Source organism: Euprymna scolopes, chromosome 21 (genome assembly GCF_053919585.1).
Source record: "Euprymna scolopes isolate OS-2025 chromosome 21, ASM5391958v1, whole genome shotgun sequence".
Taxonomy (NCBI): Eukaryota; Metazoa; Mollusca; class Cephalopoda; order Sepiida; family Sepiolidae; genus Euprymna; species Euprymna scolopes.
The window spans coordinates 17,087,278-17,113,624 of record NC_136502.1 but is presented as its reverse complement, the minus strand read 5'-3'; the positions used below and the strand labels follow the sequence as shown (position 1 = coordinate 17,113,624).

Genomic DNA, 26,347 nt, shown 5'->3' with positions numbered 1-26,347 from the left:
TTATTATATAGCGAGAGAGTAGTAGTACCTAAAACGTTGCAGAAGAGGATTTTGAATGACTTCCACACAGGACATCCGGGGATAAATCGGATGAAGTCTCTAATGAGAAGCTACGTATACTGGCGTAACATGGACGTCGACATAGCTACAACAATAAATAGATGTGAAGGATGCACGTTAGCGGCAAAATCCCCACCTATAGTACACAAACCTTGGCCGAAAACTGGCCACCCATGGTCGAGAATCCACATGGACTTCGCTGGTCCAGTAGGAGAAAATTACTACTTAATTGTAGTAGATAGTTATACAAAATGGCCTGAGGTAATGCGTTGCAGGAATCCAACAATGGACAACTCAATAGGATTCCTACACGAGTTATTTGCACGATTTGGTGTACCAGACACACTGGTCACTGACAATGGAACTCAATTCACATCCACAGACTTTAAGGAATTTTGTGACACGATCCAAGTAAAGCATATCACTACTCCTCCGTATCATCCAAGTCCGAACGTCCTCGCGGAGAGGTTCGTGGACATGTTAAAACGAGCGTTGAAAAAATCCATTGGGATACCAACGGAAAAGGCTTTGCAACAATTTTTGCAAATATATAGGATAACACCGCACCCTAATACCCCATCAAACATATCACCAGCTGATTTAATGTTTGCCAGAAAGGTGAAATCAGCGTTTGATGAACTATTGCCAAGACAGGCAATTGTCCGAAACACTACACACATGATAAGAAAGAAATATAACTCGGGAGATCGAGTATATTTCAAGTGCTATAGGAATAACACCTCTTACTGGGAATGTGGAGTAGTGGATAAACGCATTGGTGATTGTACAATGTACATACATGATTAAAGGTCCACAAAATATACATAAAAGGCACCTGAACCAAATAAAACAACGTCACATTCAAGATGGTGATTATACAACAGCAGTCGAAGAGAAGGAAACCATGGACATCATATACGAATCCTTTAATTTGGAACCGCCTCAATATACACCTGAACCCCGAAGATCAGGTAGAAAAAGAAAGTTTAATGAACCATTAATGTTAAATCCCAAGAAAAAAAGATATTGAAATCTGTGCGACTTCAAATCTTGGGAGGAGGGTGTTGTGGTGGCACACATTCATTTGCATATGTGGATAGTAATTACACATAAATAGGAAGACTCAGTTAGTCTGAGGGTGTGTTCACCAGACGCCACCGAAGGCCGCCGAGAGCAGATATGTTTCTCCAGCAAAGACTCTCTTATTTGACACCATTATGTAAATATCCTGTAAATATACCTTTTCCTAATACACTTCTTATTTGATCTACCTTTGTTTGTTGAGTCGCCATTTGTATTGCTTTCTACGTTACTTGTTTCAACCTGCAAACTTAACAATTACATTACTATAAGGAATAAGAGGGATGAAAACATTAGAAATAAACTTAGATTAAGGGTTTAGAGTTTACATGTCAAAGAAAGAAAGAGATCGACATGAGAGGGGTGGATAAAGACAAATAAGCATATAGGGTTTCCAGTGAGGCATACGCATATATGGTTATCAGCAACCCAGTCGGACACATACACAGACAACCTTATTCATATTAAAAAACCCTTCTTCTATTTATTTAAAAATAAAATACAACTTTGTTATATGGATCGTGGAATTACATTCATCTGCAAAAGATCTAGCTAATTTTCATACTCTTTTAAACATTCATTTTAATTAATTTCCTATTAGGCTTTTCAGTTTTCTTATGTGATAATCATCTTTAGTTAACTATTATGTGTAATTATATTCATGCAGATATTCTACATGATTTATACTTGCGCAATATAAGCATAAAAAGGTTATAGTAAACACAGACCTCTTTCTATATATATTTATATGTGCATATATATATTTGTTTTAAAAAATTGCCTAACAAACTCCTCTGTCAGTTTTTAGTCTACAGAGATGAAACTTAATATATAGGGTATTTGAGCCCATGCGAAACTTATATTCAGGTTTTAGCCAATATAATTAGGCTGTGTTTTCTTAAACATAAGTCATATTTATCACAATGAAGTTAATAATTTAAACTTAAAATTTCCAGTAATGAAAATTAAAGATCCAATAATAATAATAATAATAATCAAATAAAAATACATGTAAAAATAAGAGTGAAAAAATTTAGAGATGTAACCTATATTGTCCAGATACATATAAATATAATACGTATAAGTATAAATAAATCAATAAAGAAATAAGACAATAAAGAAAATAAGGAAAGCATAATAAACGAAAAACATAATAATTATAATATAAAGAAAAAAATTGAGTAAGAAATTATAGGAATATATAATAGTATAACCAGAGTAATAGCTTAATAAAAAATAAATATAAATATGCAAATAAATATAAAAATATGAATAAAATTGAAGAAGTAATAAAATATGTAGAATACTAAGTAGAAAATTAACTAAAATATACGGATAAAAATAATTGTAAGAATAATAATTAATGATTAGAATGATATAATAAGTGATAAAAGTTAAAATACAGTAATTATGGAAGTGATATGGACGTTAAAGGATATCAAATAAGTAATAGTTAAAACATAATACAATCATAGATGTAGAAGTAAATAATAAAGAATTTAGATTAAAAAAAAAATTTTAATTAAAAAATGTTAAAATGTAAAAATTTTTAAATTTTTTTTTTAATATCTAAGAAATCTAATTTTATTGAGCACTCTTAAAAACCTCGTTTTAATTCATGAGTTTTATCTCCGAATACCTTTAACTTATATATATGGTGTCCAAAAAGTCACTGAAGGGTTTTGAACTTAAATAGTCTTTATTTTTAATTATATCTTTCTGTAATTCTAATACAATCTAACTAAGGCATTGGGAAATATAAAAAAATGCAAAATTCTAACAATCTTTATTTATGAAAAAAATATCTTTTAAATGTTCCCCATTTTCAGCTTCGCATATTTGTGCTTTTTTTTTCTTTTTACAAAGAAATCACCACTTATCAAGGCCCAGAGGCCACTCGAGGATAAAGGTTAAAGAGTGTACAGTGGTCAAAAGGATAATATCATAGAATATCATAGTAATCGTTAGAAGTGTAAATTTGATAAATTGTATTAAGGGGAACGGCTCATCAAGAACTTGTTTACATTGGACTTGAAGACGGCCATGTTGTAGTCAGCTAGAAAGCAGGCAAACAGAAGAGAGTTCCACGGGTGTGCAGTTCTTAGGAAGATGCTTTGTTCATGGAATCTATGTTTAGGTTTAGGCACAGATAAAGAGTGGGGGAAATTATTGATAGTATTTACAGCCAAGCGAGTGTTTCTCGTGAATGTTTGGCGAGGGAGGACCATAGATTGGAGCTCAGACGAGCACTTGCCATCAAAATAACGATAAAACAGAGAATTTTGCAAAGTCTCTTCTGTGAGAAAGAGGTTGCAGGGAAGAGAAAAGGACATCCCCCACTAGGCTACAAAGTCAATTCTGAACTCTGTCAAGGCAGGATAGATGTGACAACAATACTCCATCCCTGGACGTACCTGGCTCTTATATAGGTAGAGAATTGCATCAGCAGGTAGATATCTACTGGATCGACAGAAAGATCCTATCATTTTTCCAGCAGTCTTGGCAACGAATTTGATGTATGTATTCCATTTTAGATCAGGAGTAAAGGTTAAGCCCAGAAGCTTGTCAAAACATGGAGTCTCCCCAAGACGAGAGCCATTCATTTCAATTGATGCAAGATGAAGATCAGAACGTTGATGATGCAAAGATAGAAGCTTGGTTTTAGATGTATTAGAAGTAACCAGCCACCTTTTCTCACATTGTACCACATGCTCAAGATCAGAGGAGAGAGAATCAGAGAGAACTTGATCATTTACAGCCTTCAATGTGCTGCTATAGATAGTAGTTTCGTCAGCAAAAATGTCTACGAAAGATCTAAGGATGTGATTTGGAAGATCATTAATATAGATCGGGAAGAGAGTTGGACCCAGGATGTGCTCTTTCCAAAACATTATTCATGACAGATTGCAGAATCTGTTGGTTGTGATTTAACTCCATTATTTCGTTCCTAATGTTTTCCTTCAATTCTTACAGGGTTTGGGATTTGTTAACATAAACTCTTTCTTTAACCCTGCCAGACTGAGTTACCGATATACCGGCAATTTTCGAAAAAGCTATATACCAAGTTACCACTAAACCGGTATTTTTCTGACCACGTGTTTTTGTGCTGTCAGGGAACTACCCAATCACTGCTTAGCCTCGATTTAGTGCAAGCCTAACGGTCTGCAAATGACTTCCTTTATTTTAGCGGAGTTGTGAGCTTTTTTTTAAACTAAAGTAGCCATGAAGCGAGCTAGTGACAAACCAAGCAATTCAACAGGTAAAACAGCGAGACCAAGAAGTTTCACGATGCAACAAGTGTTGGATAAAGTGACAAAATCTGATTCAGATGAAGGCGAATATGACCAGGAGTATGTTTCTGAATCAAGTAACGCTAGTGATGATGACTATATCGATGAAGGAGAAAGTGATAATTCTGATGATGCAAGTGGACCTAAATCAAAATCAAGTATTCAAGGTAGGGAGCATGTCACTCAACCAGGTAATAGAGGAGATTCTGGTGTGGTTGATGAGGGATGGAGTCGGTATTTTGTAGCTTCAGATCTGGATTTCACAATTTTTCCAGGAGGCCAGGCACAGGGGCAAATTAGGTTCAGAAACTCAGGTCTGGTAGGGTTAAGATATCCCTACAAGAAGTTGGGGCAAGTCAAGTTCCTGAACATGGTGGCCATTTGACATGTCCATTTCAAGAGATAATATTGTTGCCAAAGCATTGCATGGGAAGCTTAATAGTGTCTCTCGCCAAATATTCTGCTGCCTCATCTTGTTGGAATTATAATCCGCGCCTATTTTAAATTTGTGGGTGCAGGAAGTGTGTAATCATAGTCCAGTATCTCTCTCCAGTAACAGCATTTTCGTCTTGATCTTCAAAAAAATAAGGTCCAATAATCTTCTCCTCCGTTACTGCCAACCATACAGTGCACTTAATGGGATGCAACTGCTTTTGATGAATTGCCTTTGGATTTTCAGAGCCCCAAAATCTGTAATTTTGTTTGTTAACGAATCCATTCAAATGAAAATAGGCTTCATCTGACATAATCAACTTTTGTAGAAAATTGGGGTCATTTCGTTCTTGCATTTTAACTGCATATTGAACACTTATTTGTGTTATACTTATACTCCAGGCTTCAAATGTTGAACAAGCTGCACTTTATAAAGAAAGAGTTTTAAACTGTGCAGAATATTGTGTAGTGAGCGTCGATATATTCCAAGTTGTGGGAAAAGTCATCGAATCAATGGATGCTGCTTTACGCTCTCTTACCATCTTTCTCTGTTTTCATTTGTGATGATGTTTCAAGGTCTGTCAGCTCATGAAAGATCAGTACAGCTCCTTGATCTTCAAATCGGCGCACAATGTTTTTAATTGTGTTGTGATTTAGACTATCTCTTACATGAAAATGCCGTCGATAAGCTATTTGAGTAAAAACAATTGACCCTTGATTTTGGTAAAACAATTCCACAACTTGCGTACATTGTTCAATGCTATGGTTATCCATAATCAATTTACAAAATATTATCTGTAAAATATCTGAAATAGAGAAATAAATAATCCTTAATGATAAAATGACAAAGATTTTCAATCCTTCAGTGACTTTTTGGACACCCTGTATATATATATATTAAAGAGAGACAGATGTATACTTGTTGACTTTTATTTTGTCTGGGTATCATATATACTATAAAAATACTCATTTCATGACAGGTAAAATTAATTTCTGGAATTTTTTGGTACCATTTTTATGTCTATAGACATTAGTGTAGGATGTCAATTCCTGCTGGTCGGGAGATTCAAACCCAGCCACGAAGCCACCTTTGACTCTATTTGCTAAGCCACTACCTCCGGGCAACCACGAGATGGAAGGAAATTAATAAATGATAAACGCTCAATTTAGGCGTAGGCAGTAGACAATCTAGAGTGTTCGAAGACAGGAAGTTGTGAACGTTGCATAAATGCTAGTTGACTGCTTCTTAGTATATACTTCCCATATAGTGCCCATACTTAAGTATTCTTAAAGGGCTTGATAATTATTATTAAATAATAATTAATCTTTCTTTTATTTATTTATTTAGTCAAACGTGGCCAACGTAAATAGAAGGCCCTTCTGTTAAAGTCATGTAACCCGTTGACGTTGTAGAATAAAGTACAATGGCCATGTTTAGGCGATAGGCGACTATTACACGGATAGTTATTTTTTGTTTCAATTCTCAAAGAAATTGCCGAAGGATTTATAAAATTGATCCAAAAGTAACTGTATTTCTTTTTCCAACAGAAAAAGAATTATTTTAAATTTGGACACGTGCAATTAAAAGGAAATTTTTTTTTTTCCAGGAAAATATTGTTGTGAAGTTTTATTTTTTAGAAGTGTATTTGATCATTAATTTTGAAATACGCCTGTTTTTAAAATAATCCTTGTATTAGTCACCTATCACCTAATCATGGCCATTGTACTTTATTCTGAAACGTCAGTAGGTTACAGGGCTTAATGGAAAGGATCTTTTATTTACACTGGCCACGCTTGAATAAGTTAATATACATGTCTACCCCATATATATATATATATATATAACAAATAAATGACAAAAGTCTATATTCCAAATTTCAAAATGTTGACCATCTTACCGTTTATTCTTTTCAGTAAGTTGACATGCACAATTCTTGACACCACCTGTTTCGTAGCGCAAAATCATTCTTTTAATTATTATATCAATCAATATATTTATATCGCCCTTAACTCATCAAAAGAAAAAGCACTTATCAATTTGAAAATAAAATAAATATAGCATATAGGCATGATTGCAAAATCCGAAGATTGAGAGAGAAGTTGCAATTACCTTTTTTTTCATTTTATTACGCCATCTTTAAATTTTAAGTAAAGTCAGCCATATATATATATATATATATATATATATATATATGAACAAAGCTTCTTTCTTAGAACTGCACGCCTGTGGAACTCTGTTCCGTCTGCCTGCTTCCCTCCGGACTACAACTTGGATGTCTTCAAGTCTAATGTTAACAAATTCCTAATGAACCGCCCCCTTAAGTAAACACTTCATCAAATCTCCTCACTAACATAATGTACTTGCAATAACCCTTATCCCTGAGTGGCTTCCGGGCCTTGATAAGTGGTGATCTCTGTGTAAAAAAAAATATATATATATGCTCATCACTTTCACTACACTGATGAAGACTGAAGGTTTGGTCGAAAATCATGTGCTTGTAAAAAAAAACGTTTTTTATTTTTTTTTCAGAATATTTTGTATTCCTGCACGTCCCTAGTAGAAAACGAATAAAGAAAAGTCATAAGCTTTTACACTGTTCGTATTCTTTTTTATACATTGTCATATATATATACAAATATGCAAATCTATACATAAACACTTAAATACAGTTCTTTCTATTCCATGCATTATAAATTAAATATATTTTAATAAATTCATTTTTTGAATTTCAATATAAAATCTAAGATTTGTTCAGCCTTTAATTATCTTAAAATGACTGACATTGATTTCAACAAAAAAGTATTCATTCTTTTTAATAGCGAACAGAACTTGTTCAGTTAGGTTGTAATCATATAAATGACAGCTCATTTCTACTATAAAAGAAAATATCCGCTTCCATATAATATGCGCCAAGTTAAATTAGAGCCCATTGCATTCTGGAAAATGTCTTCTACCATTCCATTATATATTTATATATATATATATATATATATATATATATATATATATATATATTCTGCATTCTGTACATTATTGTTGTTGGAAATGTTTCTAAGACTTATCAAGAAGGCGTTATCTCAGTAAAGACAGTCGTAGGTGGCTTAATACAAGATGGCTGCTATGAAGGACAATGATACATGCTGATTTGGATTACTTTCATTTGACTACAAACAAAGTGTAGGATCTGTTCTGATACTACACTTAACTTTTTCTGTCATCGGTAATGGAGGAGAAATCCTCCTAGACTGAGAATTTTTATTTTTGTTCCTATCCACAGTGCCCCTTTTTGGGGAGCTGGATTTTCCCTACATTAAAAACCAACCTTGTGTCTAACTCTGCCTTCATGGGGAGGCAAGTAAATAGGTATTTTCATTGGGCCAGAACAGTGGTTCCCAAGTTTTTACACTATTGAGTTCTTAAATTAGACTCTGGGCCTTGATATATGATGGTTCCTTAAAAGATGGTTCTTTAAGGACCTGCTCACATTGGACTTGAAAACGATCTTGTTATGGTCAGCCGGGAAGCAGCTCCGTGGTATTATCTTCCACAAACGAGCAGTTCTAGGAGAAAACTCTACTCATGACGCTTCCATTTACTAAAATTTCATCAAAGTTGATGCAATAAGTTTAAAGGGATAAGTTTAAATTAAGTTTAAAGGGATAAGATTACATTAATAAGTTTAAAGGGATAAGTTTACATTAATAAGTTTAAAGGGACAAGTTTACATTAATAAGTTTAAAGGGATAAGTTTAAATTAATAAGTTTCAATGTTGAATTTTAGATAATTAAAGTAAAAGAAATAAGTTTCCAAAATGAATTTAAGAATGAGATTAAATAGGTTTAAAACATAAATTCAAAGAATAACTTAAATATATAAATTTTATGTATTTTCATCATTACTGATAATCAATAATTTGCCCTCAAGAAATAAATGAAACAGTTTTTTTTACTTATCTTTCAAAACGGAACTTTACGTACATCATGCCCAATTTTAGATATTTTTTACATAAGAACATCAATTACACTGTTATCTTATTAAAAACAGAAAAAAAAACAAATTATATATACAATTTTTTTTCAAAAGTATGTCTTCCTTTGTCAGTGCACTTAATGAAGTTTTCATTCTTAATCACATAAATCGTAGACTACAGAATCAGCAGTGCCGATTTCAAATCCTAGCAAATCTATAATGATAATTTATGCATTCCTATCATTGCAAAAAATATGAACACAAGTTTTCCAACAGTTTGTAAAATAGCAACTTTTATTCTATAAATTGTGTACAAGGAATCCCTCTTTATTTGCCTCCCAACAGTCTATTAGAGTATAAAGTATAACATAGCCAGAAGTTTAATATAGAGATATTTTAAAAGTATAAAGTTTACTAAAAATGTGACGTTGGGTCAGCCATTTAGCTTGGATTATATTGTGTGAATCGAGGGGAAAAGTAAGTTTGAAAAACTAGTTTAGTATAAAAAATGAAAATTGTAGATGATGGTACTATATAATTCCCTTTTCCACTTTTATGTAACCATACCTTAAAGAAGAAGAAAGAGTGAAGCACAGCAGCATATGAATAACATATTCCTATTGTCCTCATCTTACCGAGCATACTGCAACTGATTCTAAAATGTTGAATCGAATTGTTCTTTCTATGCAAATAATGAACAGTGATTTTTCTTTTAAGAAAGAATAAATATTAATGAAATCTTGAGGTTTTGATAAACAAATAATTTTTTAATTGTTTAAAGTTTTTTTTTTTAATGCCAATGCATATTTCGGATGCTTGGAATGATGTTTGTATGAAACGTCATAGAGAAAAAAAAAGTCTTTGTAGTCAATCAATTTCCGGTTAGAAACAAGCGCAGAAACAAAAACTCAAAAGATTAAAATAAATTGTCCCGTTTTTTTTTTATCAAAAGTGTTTTATCGACTCAAACACCCTCAAAGGAAAATTGTCAAACATAACAATTTGTTTTCTTTTTATAAAAAAAAATATCCTTTTTGTTTGTTTTGTAATCCACATCGAATATATGAGAAATAAGGGTAAACAAACTTCATGTGATGTACATTCATAACGTATATACTTTTTGATTTGACAAAAAAATGGAATCCTATGTTTTAGAATTTCTGAGATGAGGATTCATTAGACTATTCTCAATTTGGTTGTTATTTGCACAACGTTTTGGCCGATGTAATTTCTTTCAGTTGCAGCTTTTCGACCTTCAGTAAGTTCTAATTGAATTCAAGAACTTGTACAGGAATTTCAAACTGTTTATTAGAATGATCAATCAAATTAATTATCTTGTCTGGAATATGTTATAAAAATTCTCCAACGTTGTTCTATTCGTTTTTATTTTCAAGGATTTAGTCTGATTGCTCTGTATTCTGCAAGCAATGTTACCAAATTGTTTCATTTTCTCTTTTGTCCATGCCATCGATAATCCTTTGATACTTTCTTCATTCCCTTTCCTATATCCAGAATAATTGTTCAGTTTCCATGAGAAGCTGTCGGTGTTTATCCCTGACAACCATAGTTAAAGTATTGCCTTATTTGCCCTGTTTAATAATCCGTTATGTAATCATAAAACTTTCTAGTTCACAGAATACAATCATTTACAATGTGTTTCAGTATTAAATAACACTGAAAGGGCTGAAAGAAACCACATCGGTACACCAAAAGAAATAAACAAAATTAATCAATTATATTGTATGCGGTAGATATTTATGCTTTAAATAATATCCGCTTTAATAGACTCTGGCTACATACAGAAGTGGATCACCAAACAATAAGCCAAAAACTAAATCAGGTTTACTGGAGGCTTTTGTTCAGCCAGGGTGTTAAAAAAATAAAATAAAATAAGAGGCAGTTCCAACAAAACAAAAAAGTACTCATAACTGTATTTTAACTCCTATAAAGGTTATATTAACAATTAGTGGGGGGGGGGCGACCATGCCCGGTCGTAAAATACGCTTAAATATATTTTAATTCATGCAGATTTCTTATTTATTATTACAGAGCAAATTCTTTATTGAATATTAGATTGTACCTAGTATATAATATTGAATTATAAATATTTAAAAAGAAATGACTTGGGTGCAATCAGCTAGAATCAAAGCCAAAACATTTAGAGTTCCATCCGCGTTCCCTATCGGTTAAGCTATTGGCAGATAAGAAAAATTAAAAATTAAACCACTTCAAGCTTTAAATGAATTTGCACATGCACAAAAGTTATAGAAATAGGTCGGCAAGTTGAAATGAACATTTCCATGGCAGGTGCTCGTCTGAGCTCCAATCTCTCGTCCCCCCTCGCCAATCTTTCATGAGAAACACCCATCTGGCTGAAACTATTGTCAATAATTTTCCCCACTCTTTACCTGTGCCTAAATCCAAACGTAGATTCCATGAGCAGAACTTCTTTCTCAGAAGTGCACGACTGTGGAACTCTCTTCCGTTTGCCTGTTTCCCACCTGACTACAACTTGGATGTCTTCAAATCCAACAGAAACAAATTCCTGACAAACCGCCCCTTAAGTAAGATACTTTATCAAATCTCCAATACTAATGATTACTACAATACTATCTCATTGATTACTGTACATGCAATAACCCTTATCCCTGAGTGGCCTCCAGGCCTTGATAAATGGTGACCTCCATGTAAAAAAAAAAAAATGAACATTTTTCATTTCAACTTGCTGACATATTTCTGTGTGCATTATTCATCCATCCAAGCAAAGATTTTACTTGTTATACACCATCCTTAATCTATGATTAGTATTTCCTGTTAATTTCAGTGTTATGTGACCAGTAGTTTAAGGGTTTATCGGTTAAATATTTTCACACATACATACATACATACATACATACATACATACATACATTTACTGTTTTATTTATATAGATTACTATTCCAACTTCATTTTCAGTGGCCACTCGCCATGTTAAGAATTTTTTCCTAAAAAATAACGTTATTATTTAGAAAAAAACACTTCTTACAATGGGGGAGGCACTTTCTTTACTTATACTGTACTTTCACCTAATAATTTAATAAACAATTTTAAAAGATCAATTAAAAACGAAGGCTAAACCGACAGAGAAGTTGAAACATTGATCATAAAGATAACCACTATAAATAAAGGATTTATGTATTTTTAAATATTTGTCAAGTAATATTTAAAAAACGTAAAAAATTATTACCATATTCTAGAACTTTGGATGAGATTTGTGGATTTTTATATTAAATACTATCTGAAAATAAGTTGTAACGCTTGCTTCCTTTACTTTATCGTTTAGGCATCACATTCCATGAGCGATCTTTCTGACCAAAGGGGAAGAATCGCTGTTTTCTAGGTCAGAATTGATTTAATCTAACATTTATCAGTGCCAGGTTTTAGACTTTAAGTAACTTCATGTCTTGTCTGGAGCAATTTCTATAAAAATATACAATTTCATTCATTTCATTAGCAGATCAATACTTAAACACGTGTACTCATTGTACTGTGAAGTTTATGCTTTAACAAATGTGTAGATTCTAATAAATTTAACTTTTTTTTTAATGTTGGCTTGCAAGGCTGAAATATGTCTATGACATGGTCTTTTCGAAAATAACATGCTTGATTGCTAGTAGTATAAGTCAAATACAAAATGAATAATATTATTTAGAAAAAAAAAACACTTCTTACAATGGGGGAGGCACTTTCTGTACTTATACTGTACTTTCACCTAATAATTTAATAAACAATTTTAAAAGTTAAATATAAAATGAATAATATTTCCAGTTATTAGGTTGTTCAGAAAATAATGACTGATTTTAGAAACAACGAATACATTAATTGAGCTCATATGAAACTCATTCAATACCCATTTCTCTTTACTAATTTATTTCAGATGGTCAGACATTGTTGAAATACTGACATCAAGTGCCATTTCTCTGGCACTTTGACATCAATTCTGTCGAACAATTGCTTACAAAAGATTCTTGCCAAGAGTACATAACTATCCCTCCACTCTTTTCATCACGACATAATAAGGAGAATAAAAAGTAGATCTTGGGTTTACTTTTGGCAGCCACCTAACTCCTGCCTTCCTTATTTTATTCTTTAATCCTCATATTCCAGGCTTGATGCTTATGACAAAGATGGAAGAATTTTTGTTTTCTGGGTTGGAATCTATTCTACCTAACACTTATCGTTGGCAAGTTTTGGACCTTGGAGTACAATTTTTTTTAGCTCCTTACATTAAGTGGCGTCATGACTTGTCTGCAGCGATTTTTATTAAGTATATATATATATTTTTTTAATTTTCGTTAAGGGCTTATATGATCAAGAAATCTATTTTATAATTAATTATTGGACATTTATTAAAGAGTGTACTTAAATTATTCAGAAGAATAGCAAGCTCTACCGTTTCCTTATAAATAAATTTATAAGCCGGTTTGTATCTGTAAAAAAGTATTTCTATTATTATATAAAAGGAACTTTGTGTGTCTATGAGTTGGTTTCCTATAAACTCTGAAACGGCTGAACAGAGTTTTATGAAATTTGATACAAATGTACTAGATATATATGACAGTATTCTTAGATAGATTTATAACAGAATGTCTTTGATAAGTATCGAAAATCGAGAAAAATCCGATGAAAGAAGGAACAGGTGATTTTGATCAAAGTTAACACCTTATACAACCTAACATCACAATTGCATTTGAAAAGTTTTATTACTATACAAGCAGAAAGGCCCGGCATATAAAATGAACAGTAGGTTCTTGGATGTGACTGTTTAGAGCACAGTTGAACCATGATACTTGACTGCTGCATTAGTCAAGTCATCAAGTCATTATATATAAAAAATAACTTTATAAAATCAACAGTAGGTTCTCTACAGTGCAATGTAGACGACAATGTATTGTGGACAAAGTCACTGTGGAGTAGCATGTGAAGCTTCCTCCTGGTGCACACTGTAATGGGTCTCCAACGAGAGCAATCAATCGATTTGATTAAAAAATAACTGATTTCACCGGTTTCAATGACAAGAAAAATATGAGAGTGTGAAACATTCGCTTATCATCATTTATTCCCTGGCAACGTCGGGTCTCCATGCTAGTTTATCTAATAAAAGCAGGTTCATTTTTGTAAATTGTCTTCAAATTTGTTTGAATCGATCTCTACATGTATGACTGCTTTTAAATCTAAAGTTATGCATGAAAGTTTAGAAGGTGATTTACACTTTTTGTCAACAATAATCATTTTGTGAGATTTGTAAATAATTTTTTAAATCGTTTACTGTTTTTTTTTTCTTTGGTATTTTCTGTTTTTCAGCACATAAAGTTATTTAAGGTCATTTTGCTGCAATAAAATATGTAAACGATTCGTTAAACACAAACTACTATTTTAATTATGGATGAGGAAGACAGCTAACTCAAACCTTTCCCTATTGCATTATAATGTGTTTATGCATGCAATAGATTCAACTGAGTTTGACTTCTGCTTAACTGAGATCATAGGCTAGGTTGATATCTATTACATCGTTCAATTCACCAAATATTTTATAGCGTGACCTATGTATATAAAATGCCACCCGTTGAATCAATATTCAAAATCATTTCTGTGTCATTATCAACAGCAGCATCATCATTGGTTTAATGTTCGTTTTATATGCTGGCATATGTTATACGACTCTATCAAGAAATTCAATAATTTTAACCGCATATAACTTAAAATACAATCAGTTTTCTGTGGAACTATTTCCTTATTTAATGCAAGATTTTTATAGGCGGAATGCTCTTCCTAATATCAAAATTCAAGTATAGTTGTTAAAAAGTAAACTTCAGTCTATATCTGACTTATCCATTAAGTTTTTATCATGAATGTTGAACAGACTTTGTTTTATTGCTGTTCAATAATAAACACCCTGAATACGATATCAGTAACTCTAACACACTCCTCTCTTGACACTACCCAGATTTTGACTATGAGAGCCATTTTAAGTTCAAGAATAGTGGGGGCATTTTTTTTTTATAAACATTATATTTTGTATGATTCCACGGGTAAAATCTGGGGGTTAATATCTGCTGAGGATCACACATTTTACTGATGAGATAATATCCAAAGCGTCCATGTATATGATCATAAAGTAAAATCTGTTCTACATTCATATATGAAATTTGGTGGACAAGTCAGACATAGATTGAAGTTTATTTGAACCAAATATTCTTGAATTGCAGAAAGGATTGTGAATTTTATGAACGATTGCATAAATGGCATTTTTGGGGTGGGGGTCACCCTCTACAAACCATATAAAGATTTCAAGTTTATAATTTTACTATCAAATTCAATTTCATTTAAAGTTTAACATTACTCCTCTGCAAATGCTAGTTGAAAGAAGATCTTAGGCGAGAATTTACTAAAACTACTATTACTCTGCTACATATAAAAACTATGGACCTATCGATTCACACACTGTTTTTTCAAATAAATTTCAAGTTTTATGATTATATTTATTTTTAGCAGTTGAGTTCTTTTTCTTTTTTTGTTGCTTTTTGCTCATCGCAGTCCAATTATTAGATTGCCTGAGGAGAGATATATTTTCTGCCTGTGTATGTCGGTGAAGGAGTCGTACTGGCTGGTAATCGCTTTAATGAAGAACGTCTAAGACTTCTTATTACTGTCTCCTTTGTTTGGCTTTGTAGTTGATCGTACAAAATCAAATAATAGCAATGTTTTGCAGAGAGAGATACAGAAATCAAGATAGGGAGAAGGGGATAAAGTCTACATTAAATTTATTAATAAGATAGTTTCAGCCCAGCATTGGCTTCACATCTGGTTAATCTTAAACATATGTCCAGAAACCATTTATTAAAGCTGCAGTCTCATCTCCCATACATGTAAGGGTGTATTTTTCCTCTGTTAAATCTATTAGGTCTGATATGGACATTTCGTTATACTGTACAATGATAATAACTTAATATTTAGAAATACAAGCCACAATGCGGATGCAAAAAGGCAGCATTTAATCCACCACATACAGAGGTCTGTTAAGTTTATATTCAAACATATTGATTAGCTCATATTATTAATTGTATTAAATTTTGCATCCTGAGGTTGTTGGAGTATTTCCATATAACTTTGTCAATAGTCATCTGCAATTAATCTGAGCTCTTTAACCCTAAATCCAATTCTGAGCTAACAAATTATATATATATATATACTTTATATACTATATATATATATACATTTCATAATATATAATGTAGGATTATATATATATTTCATAATATATAATGTAGGATTATATATATATTTCATAATATATAATGTAGGATTATATATATATTTCATAATATATAATGTAGGATTATATATATATTTCATAATATATAATGTAGGATTATATATATATTTCATAATATATAATGTAGGATTATATATATATATTTCATAATATATAATGTAGGATTATATATATATTTTATAATATATAATGTAGAATTATATATATATTTCATAATATATAATGTAAAATTATATATATATTTCATAATATATAATGTAAAATTATATATATATTTCATAATATATAATGTAGGATTATATATTTCATAATATATAATGTAGGATTATATATTTCATAATATATAATGTAGGATTATATATATATTTCATAATATATAATGTAGGATTATATATTTCATAATATATAATGTAGGATTATATATATATTTCATACATATATAATGTAGGATTATATATATATTTCATACATATATAATGTAGGATTATATATATATTTCATACATATATAATGTAGGATTATATATATATTTCATACATATATAATGTAGGATTATATATATATTTCATACATATATAATGTAGGATTATATATATATTTCATAGATATATAATATAAGATGATATATATATACATTTCATACATATATAACATAGTATTATATATATATTTCATACATATGTAATATAGGATTATATATATATATATATATATATATATATATATATATATATATATATATATATATATATATTTCATATATAATATTGAATTATATATTTTTCATGCATATATAATAGAGGATTATATATATATATATATATATATATTTCATAGATATATAATATAGGATTATATATATATATTTCATAGATATATAATATAGGATTATATATATATATTTCATAGATATATAATATAGGATTATATATATATATTTCATAGATATATAATATAGGATTATATATATATATATATATATATATATATATATATTTCATAGATATATAATATAGGATTATATATATATATATATTTCATAGATATATAATATAGGATTATATATATATATATTTCATAGATATATAATATAGGATTATATATATATATATTTCATAGATATATAATATAGGATTATATATATATATATATTTCATAGATATATAATATAGGATTATATATATATATATTTCATAGATATATAATATAGGATTATATATATATATATTTCATAGATATATAATATAGGATTATATATATATATATTTCATAGATATATAATATAGGATTATATATATATATATTTCATAGATATATAATATAGGATTGTATATATATATATATTTCATAGATATATAATATAGGATTATATATATATATATTTCATAGATATGTAATATAGGATTATATATATATATATTTCATACATATATAATATAGGATTATATATATATATTTCATACATATATGATATAGGATTATATATATATATATTTCATACATATATGATATAGGATTATGTATATTTCATACATATGTTGTATATTGGTTGAAATTGGGATGGAGATGATATATTAAAACGTGTCTATTTATAAAGGATTGAGTGTTTGATTATCTTTTCAGAGTTAATGTCGTTGTGTGAGTGATCGTCTAGTGGTCTTTCTATTACATATGTTCATATGCTGTTAAGTGTGAATATGTGTGTGACATGTCATGTATCTTCAACATACCTTCTGCCATTTCGTTGGTCTATCTGGAAATTCTGGTCTGGGAGGGAGATTTTATACCTGTTTTGGGGGCGAAGAGTTATTTAACTCCAAGACAAGAAATTGGCTCTATAGTTTTTTTATTCACCTTCCAGTTTGTTCGCAGAAGGTTAGAAAGTGAATTTGGCTTGTTTTGTTTTTTTCTTCTAGGTCTTATTTCTACCACGTCAGCGTTCGCCCCCTACCCCAGCGAAGGGGAGGAGACAACGGCGAAGCCGTCCGCTCTCTTCCAAGTCCCAAACAAATCTCCACGATTGAGCTAACCTGATCACGTGACTCACACGCAATCCAATCAGCTGATCTTGAGTTCCGATCTACGTGTCTACGCTATAACCCACACTCTTCCCCCTCTCTCTCTCTCTCTCTCTCTCTCTATCCATTGTCTAACACATATATAATAGAGCATTATATGTATTTTTCATACATATATAATAGAGGATTATATATATATATATATATATATATATATATATTTCATACATATATAATAGAGGATTATATATATATATATATATTTCATACATATATAATATAGAATTATATATTTTTCTAACATATATAATATAGGATCATATATATATATATTTCATACATATTATATAATATAGGATTATATATATATTTCATACATATATAATGTAGGGTTATATATATATATATATATATTTCATACATATATAATATAGGATTATATATATATATTTCATACATATATAATATAGGATTATATATATATATTTCATACATATATAATATAGAATTATATATTTTTCATACATATATAATAGAGGATTATATGTATATATATTTCATACATATATAATATAGAATTATATATATTTCATACATATATAATATAGAATTATATATTTTTCATACATATATAATATAGGATCATATATATTTCATACATATTATATAATATAGGATTATATATATATATATATTTCATACATATACAATGTAGGATTATATATATATATATATATATATATATTTCATACATTTATGATATAGGGTTATATATATATATATTTCATACATATATAATATAGGATTATATATATATATTTCATGCATATATAATATAGGATTATATGTATATATATATTTCATACATATATAACATAGGATTATATGTATATATATATATATATATATATATTTCATATATATATAATATAGGATTATATATATATATAATTCACACATATATAATATAGGATTATATATATATATATTTCATACATATATAATATAGGATTATATATATATATTTCATACATATATAATATAGGATTATATATATATATATTTCATACATATATAGTATAGAATTATATATATATATTTCATACATATATAATATAGGATTATATATATATATATATTTCATACATATATAATATAGGATTATATATATATATATATAATTCACACATATATAATATAGGATTATATATATATATATATAATTCACACATATATAATATAGGATTATATATATATATATATTTCATACATATATAATATAGGATTATATATGTATATTTCATACATATATAATATAGGATTATATATATATATATTTCATACATATATAGTATAGAATTATATATATATATATATATATTTCATACATATATAATATAGGATTATATATATATATATATTTCATACATATATAATATAGGATTATATATATATACATATATATATATTTCATACATATATAATATAGGATTATATATATATTTCATACATATATAACATAGAATGTATATATATATTTCATACATATATAACATAGAATTTATATATATATATATATATATATATATATATATATATATATATATATATATTTGTTATAGCTCTGTGAAGGTTTGCAAAGAAAGACAGAACGCCAAAATAAAGTAGCAAAATTTATTGCAAAGAATACAATAGGTGGGTCGTTTGTCGTAGACGACGAACGACCTAAGTTGATCCATTGGATATCAACTGATATCTATTTGCTTCCTCACGAAAACAAAATGTGACACAAGGTCGTTTTTAATGTAGGAGAAAACCAGCTCCCCCAAAAGGGGACATTTTGGCAGTTTGCAAAAATAAAATTGTCTTTATATAGAAGGATTTCCCCCCTACATTGACTAAGGATAATTTAATTTGAGTGCAGCATCTGAACAGACACTACACTTCAGCCACCAATCTAGTATACGAGCGTAACAGGATATCAACTGATAACTTACGGCTTAGTCTTCTGGTATTTATTGAGATTGGAATAGTCTGTTAGTACGTAACACAGGTTAGTTTAACCACAACATACATACGCACAAAGGGCCTTAAGATTTTATGCACATGTAAAGAAACTGGAAACTTTGGAAGATCTCCATCATTTCAGTAATTTAAGGAGCAATCAGACTCATGAAAAAGAATTTAAAAGTCGTTTGCGCTTTCGTTTCCAAAATTTCCAAAGAGTTAAAAGCTTAAGATGGAAACATGGAAACATATATCGGAAATACACATTCTGGAAACACCGCCAGCATTAGACTATTTGAATTTATTTAGCAAATGCAGCACACCGTTGGTGGTAAGCTTAGACGATCTCTAAGATCGATTGTAAAGGAACACCGTGTGCCAGAAGAAAGAACCTGAAATATTGTACACAAAGATATTAGATCCATCATTTTGCATTAGTAAAATAACAAAGTATCGTTTCATCAGAGCTAATATATTTCTAAAGAAATTAAATATTTTTAGGATCATAGAAATGATAGAATGCTATCCTGTGAAGCCAAGGGTTACTTTCAGACTGTGATTGAACATAACATCTGTCTTTGTATATTTCAATCTTTTGGACTATCATGTATGTGCCATAAAAGCTTTTATCGAAAGTGAAGGCTAATTTAAGTAATAAAATTACAAAGGAAAGGTGAGTGTACGTTAAACTATGTCTGTGTATGCAGGTGTGATAGTGATATATTTCACTCCTTTAAAAAAATTTTCTTTTCCTTTTGTTTTTGATGGGTATATTCCACCGAATGCCAGACATTCACCCGCTATTTCAGAGATTCCGGGTGATAGATCTTTTTAAGATTCTTTAACTGCTATTGTTTGTATTTCTCCTGCATTTTTTTTTTTTACATAGGCACCACCACTTATCAAGGCCAAGAAGCCACTCGAGGATAAGGACTTTTTAACCCTTATAGTAGTGACAGTAGTCAATTGGACAATATAGTAAATTTGTTTACAAGTGGAACGGCTAATCAAGAACTTGTTTATGTTAGACTTGAAGACAATCATATTGTAGTCAGCTGGAAAGCAGGAAAACGGAAGACAATTCCACAGGCGTGAAGTTCTAAGAAAGAAGCTTTGTTCACGGAATCTACGTTTAGGCTTACGCACAGATAAAGAGTGGGGGGAATTTTCAGCTAAACGAGTGCTTCTTGTGAAAGTTTGGCGACGGTGGGGGACCATAGACTAAAGCTCAGCCAAACACTTTCCATGAAAATAACGATAAAGCAGAGACAAACTCACAACATCTCTTCTGTGAGATAGAGGTTGCAGGGAAGAGAAAAGGACATTTCCTACGAGGCTACGAAGTATATTTTGAACTCTATCAAGGCAAGACAAGTTCTTTCTAGCAGCTCCTGTCCAGATGTGGCAACACTATTCCATCCTTGGACATACCTGGCTCTTATATAGATAGAGAATTGCATCAGCAGTGAGATATCTACTGGATCGATAGAAGGATCCCACCATTTTTCCAGCGGCCTTGGCAACAGATTTCATGTATGAGTTCCATTTAAGATCAGGAGTAAAGGTCAAGCCTAGAAGCTTGTCAAAACTTGAGGCCTCCTCAAGACGAGAGCCATTCATTTCAATTGATGCTAGATGTGGATCAGAACGTTGATGATGTAAAGAGAGAAGCTTGGTTTTAGATGTATTAAAAGTAACCAGCCACTCCTTTCCCCATTGTACCACGTGCTCACGATCAGAGAAGAGAGAATTGGGGAGAACTTGGTCGTTTACTGTCTTAGATGTGCTACAGTAAATGGTAGTGTCATCAGCATAAATGTCTACAAATGATGTAAGGATGTGATTTGGAAGATCATTAATGTAGATCAGGAAAAGAGTTGGGCCCAGGATAGACCCCTGAGGGACTCCAGCATTCATACTATGAGCTTCTGATTTTTGCCCCTCAACTACTACTCTTGTGAACCTATCATAAAGAAATGATTTAATAATTGAGAAGACATTTCCAGCTATACCATAGCTAGAGATCTTGTGAAGTAAACCTTTATGCCATATCAAAGGCCTTAGATATGTCAAGAGCAATTGAAAGAAATAGAAAGGTTGCCTCCGCCGAGAGATTCACTAATCCTATGAGATATAACTGTCAGCACATCTGCTGTAGATCTAGCAGAACGGAAACTATATTGTGTGTCACTAAGAAGGTTATTTTTGCTGAGATGGTTGATTACTTGTATATTTAACACAGATTCCAGCAACTTACTCATGACGCACAGGAGACTTATTGGCCTGTACTGAGAGGAAGATGAGCGATCACTTGAATTCTTAAATACAGGGCATACTGATGAGATTTTCCAGGGTGATGGGAAGCAATTCTCCTTAAGACAACGTTTAAACAGTTTTGTAAGTATGAGTGCTAGTTCTGGTTGAAGTTTTTTGAGTACTATAATTGGAATCCCGTCAGGGCCAGTTGCTTTACTGGAATCAAGGTTTTTGATTAGCTTGGCAACATCACGTACAGATATATGCATATCACATAGCGTGTTTCCTGATACAGGAGGAAATATTGGGAGTTGGCGGCCTTGCCAAGGGTAAAATTAGCTGCAAAGATCTTGGCAAGGAGTTTGGCTTTGTCTGATGCTGACGAGATTACCTCAGGTCCATTGATGATTGTTTCTAAGATTCAAGTTCATATCTTACATAAACACCTGGTATTTTGTCATCTTTTTCCACTCAGCTTGGTATAAACCAGCATCATTAGGAAGACTGACTTCAAGTAGGGTTGCTACTTTGTCCTTTTGTTCCATATCACTATGTCAAGTTTAAAAGCTCCATTTTCTAGATATGTAGCTACATAGTGAATGGTGTGTATATATATATATATATATATATATATATATATATATATATATATATATATATATATATATATATAAGGTGTTTGTGCTTCTCAGTGTCTAACTAAAAGCTGGACTGGAAAAAATCAACAGAAGTGAATCACAAATTTGAATATTCTGGGGTGGGGGGTTCTTGGTTTTATCGTAGGTCTATTGTACAAATATATAACAATAATAATTAAAATGAGCTCATGTTTACACTTTAATTATTTATTAGTTTTATAAAGTTTTTTCTGAAAGTATATCGAGCCCTTTTTGTGAGCAAGCTCTGCTGATTTTTGTTTGACTCTCGGAAGTTGATTTTTTATGATATATATATGTTCGTAAATCTTTTTTTTCTGTTAGTGTATATATATATATATATATATATATATATATATATATAGAGAGAGAGAGAGAGAAAATAAATGATGAAAAGTTATATTCCGAAATTTATGATGTTGACCATCTTATAATTTATTCCTTAATTCAGTATTCAATATGGCATAATGAAAAAATATAAAGGTATCTGCAGCTTCTCTTCCAATTTTTGGATTGTTACCATGTCAAATCACATTTCAATTCCTTTTGACGGATTGATTATTGCTATTTCTTCTGATGAGTTAAGGGCATAATAGATTCACTGATTGATATAATAATTAAGTGATTGATTGATTGATTTTGCACTACGAAACAGATACTGTCAAGAATTGTATAAGTCAACTGAATTAAGGAATAAATTATAAGATGGTCAACATCATGAATTTTGGAATATAACTTTTTGTCATTTATTCTCTATATTGCTCTGTAATTACATTGAGCTTCTTAAATAAGGATAGATATATAATAAGAAAATATTTCTACAGAACTATATATATGTGTGTGTGTGTGTGTGTGTGTGTGTGTGTGTGTGTGTGTGTGTGTGTGTGAACGTCTATCTACATCATTTGATTGGAATCTTCAAAAAGATCGGCTGTCATTTTTAATTGCTTGTTTTGATGTTTTCTAGTCTAATTATTTCCTGTCTTTGAATTTTTGTCCAAAGTTTCTCTGGTGACAAAACATTTAACAACAAGGAGTGGTTTCTGATAAAGCGTTTTCTATTCTCAATGAGTTATTTTTTTTGGTTTAAGTCAAGATCTTCTAATCATATTTTCAGCTAAAAGTACACATCCGCATAAATGACCACACACACACACACACACACACACACACGATCTTCTGTTATCACTAGAGCTAAGACAACAGTATATCTTTTTCATTGTTTTGACTCTCTAGTGTGTATCCGTTGATATTTTATGTGTTTATATAGAGTGGTGTGTTTTTCTGTTGATTATCTGTGTCTGTGTCGGATATACACTTGAGTCAAAACAATGATTAGAATATGCTGTTGTCATAGCCCTAGTTATCACTTGGGCTAATACAACAGCATATTCTTTTCCTTGTTTTGATTCTCAGGTATATGTCCATTGATATCTTATATGTTTTTATGTAGAGTGATGCGGTTCTCGGTTGATTAATTGTGTCTGTGTCGGATATATACTCGAGAGTCAAAACAATGAAAAGAATATGCTGTTGTAATAGCCCTAGTTATCACATACATTTGCATACAAAAACATCAGCATATTTGCATAGAAACTCGCAGACATTAGTATATATATATATATATATATATATATATATATATATATATATATATATATATAACTACTTCATTTATTCACATAAATTTGATATACGAAAGTATAGATTTATGCGTAAACTTTAAGTATTTACTTCAAAAGTGCTCAATACGTAGGTAGAGCTAGTTAGTAATATATAGAATATATATATATATAATCAGCTAGACCCTTCCAAAATGATACAGCATAAACAATTTTATACATAGATACACTTGAAATATATATATATATATATATATATATATATATATATATATATATATATATATACACACGTTATATCACAGATTGCTTGTTTGGAGGAATCACTTAAAGCCGAATCCAGTCGTGTTAGTAAAATCTTTTCTGCTTCAATTTCTTAATGCATTCAAATATTTAAAATATAATTTATTTCGTAAGAATATATTTTATAAATAGTATGTAAATGATGGATTCTGTTTGATCTTTATATAAGATCATAGCAGGTACTACCACTTTGATTTAGAGCGAATCTAGTATTGATGGTAATTAAGATGTAACTCCACACTCCCCGAGCTCCCAAATTAAAGGCCTCACCATCATGTGTAATTTAAGGTCATACCCTTAAAAAGTATTTCTCCATCTCTCTTATATATAACATTCCGACTTCCTGTCGTTGAATACTCTTTGATTGTTTACTATGTATGCCCACTGACTTAGTATTTATAGGTACTTAATTTCTCTCAATTCTTGTGTTAATAACCTGTGGCCTTGAGATAGAATGCTAGCCTATGAAGTCAAGGGTGACTTTGTGACTGTGTTCGAATCTCCCAACTAGAATTAATTATCACTTCTTACACTGATGAATGCGTAAGCATGAAACGCTTGAGCCTGTAGATATAAACATCATTGTTAATATTTATTTAAATATATATACTAGCAGATTACACAGCATTGCTCGGTCGTAAAATTCACTTAAATATGATATAATTTATGCAGATTTCATATTTTTTATTATAGAGTTATTAATTATTATATTGTACCTGATATATAGTAGAACCCTCCCCTGGCATGGCCTTGTTGGAAAATATGCTTAAATATGATATATTAATTCATTGGACCTGATATATAGTAGTACCCTCCCCTGGCATGGCCTTGTTGGAAAATATGCTTAAATATGATATTGATTCATATAGATTTCATGGGTTTTTTTTTTATTATAGAACCAATTCTCTGTTGATTATTATATTGTACCCAATATAGAGTAATAATTTCAAAAGTTAAAAAAAAAAATATCCTGGATATCATCAGCTAGAATGGAAACCAACACATTTAGCGCTCCAGCCTTAGTTGTTACTATATGAGCTATCGACAGCTAGATAAAAAAACATTAAATAATAAGTGACTTTAATGTATAAATGTAAATTTGTACATGCGTAGAAGTAACAGGTTTAATCCAGTTACTCATGCCAAGTTCAATGTTTTTTTTTCTCGATTTTGGCCACTTAGAGGTTATTTTTACCGGCTAAAAACCAAATCGAATTTGTTCCAAAGCTCCAAAATCCCCTAGATATCAAGCTTCAAGTTTGTAGATGAATAACACACACATACACACACACGTCACTTGTGTGTGTGTGTGTGTATATATATATATATATATATA

The 26,347-nt window shown here is 30.4% G+C and overlaps 1 long non-coding RNA gene across 1 annotated transcript in view; it reads right to left on the bottom strand.

Moving 5' to 3' along the window:
* LOC145242022 (uncharacterized) overlaps positions 1 to 26,347 on the bottom strand; it is a 772,700-nt gene that overhangs the window by 384,345 nt on the left and 362,008 nt on the right. The window lies entirely within an intron of this gene.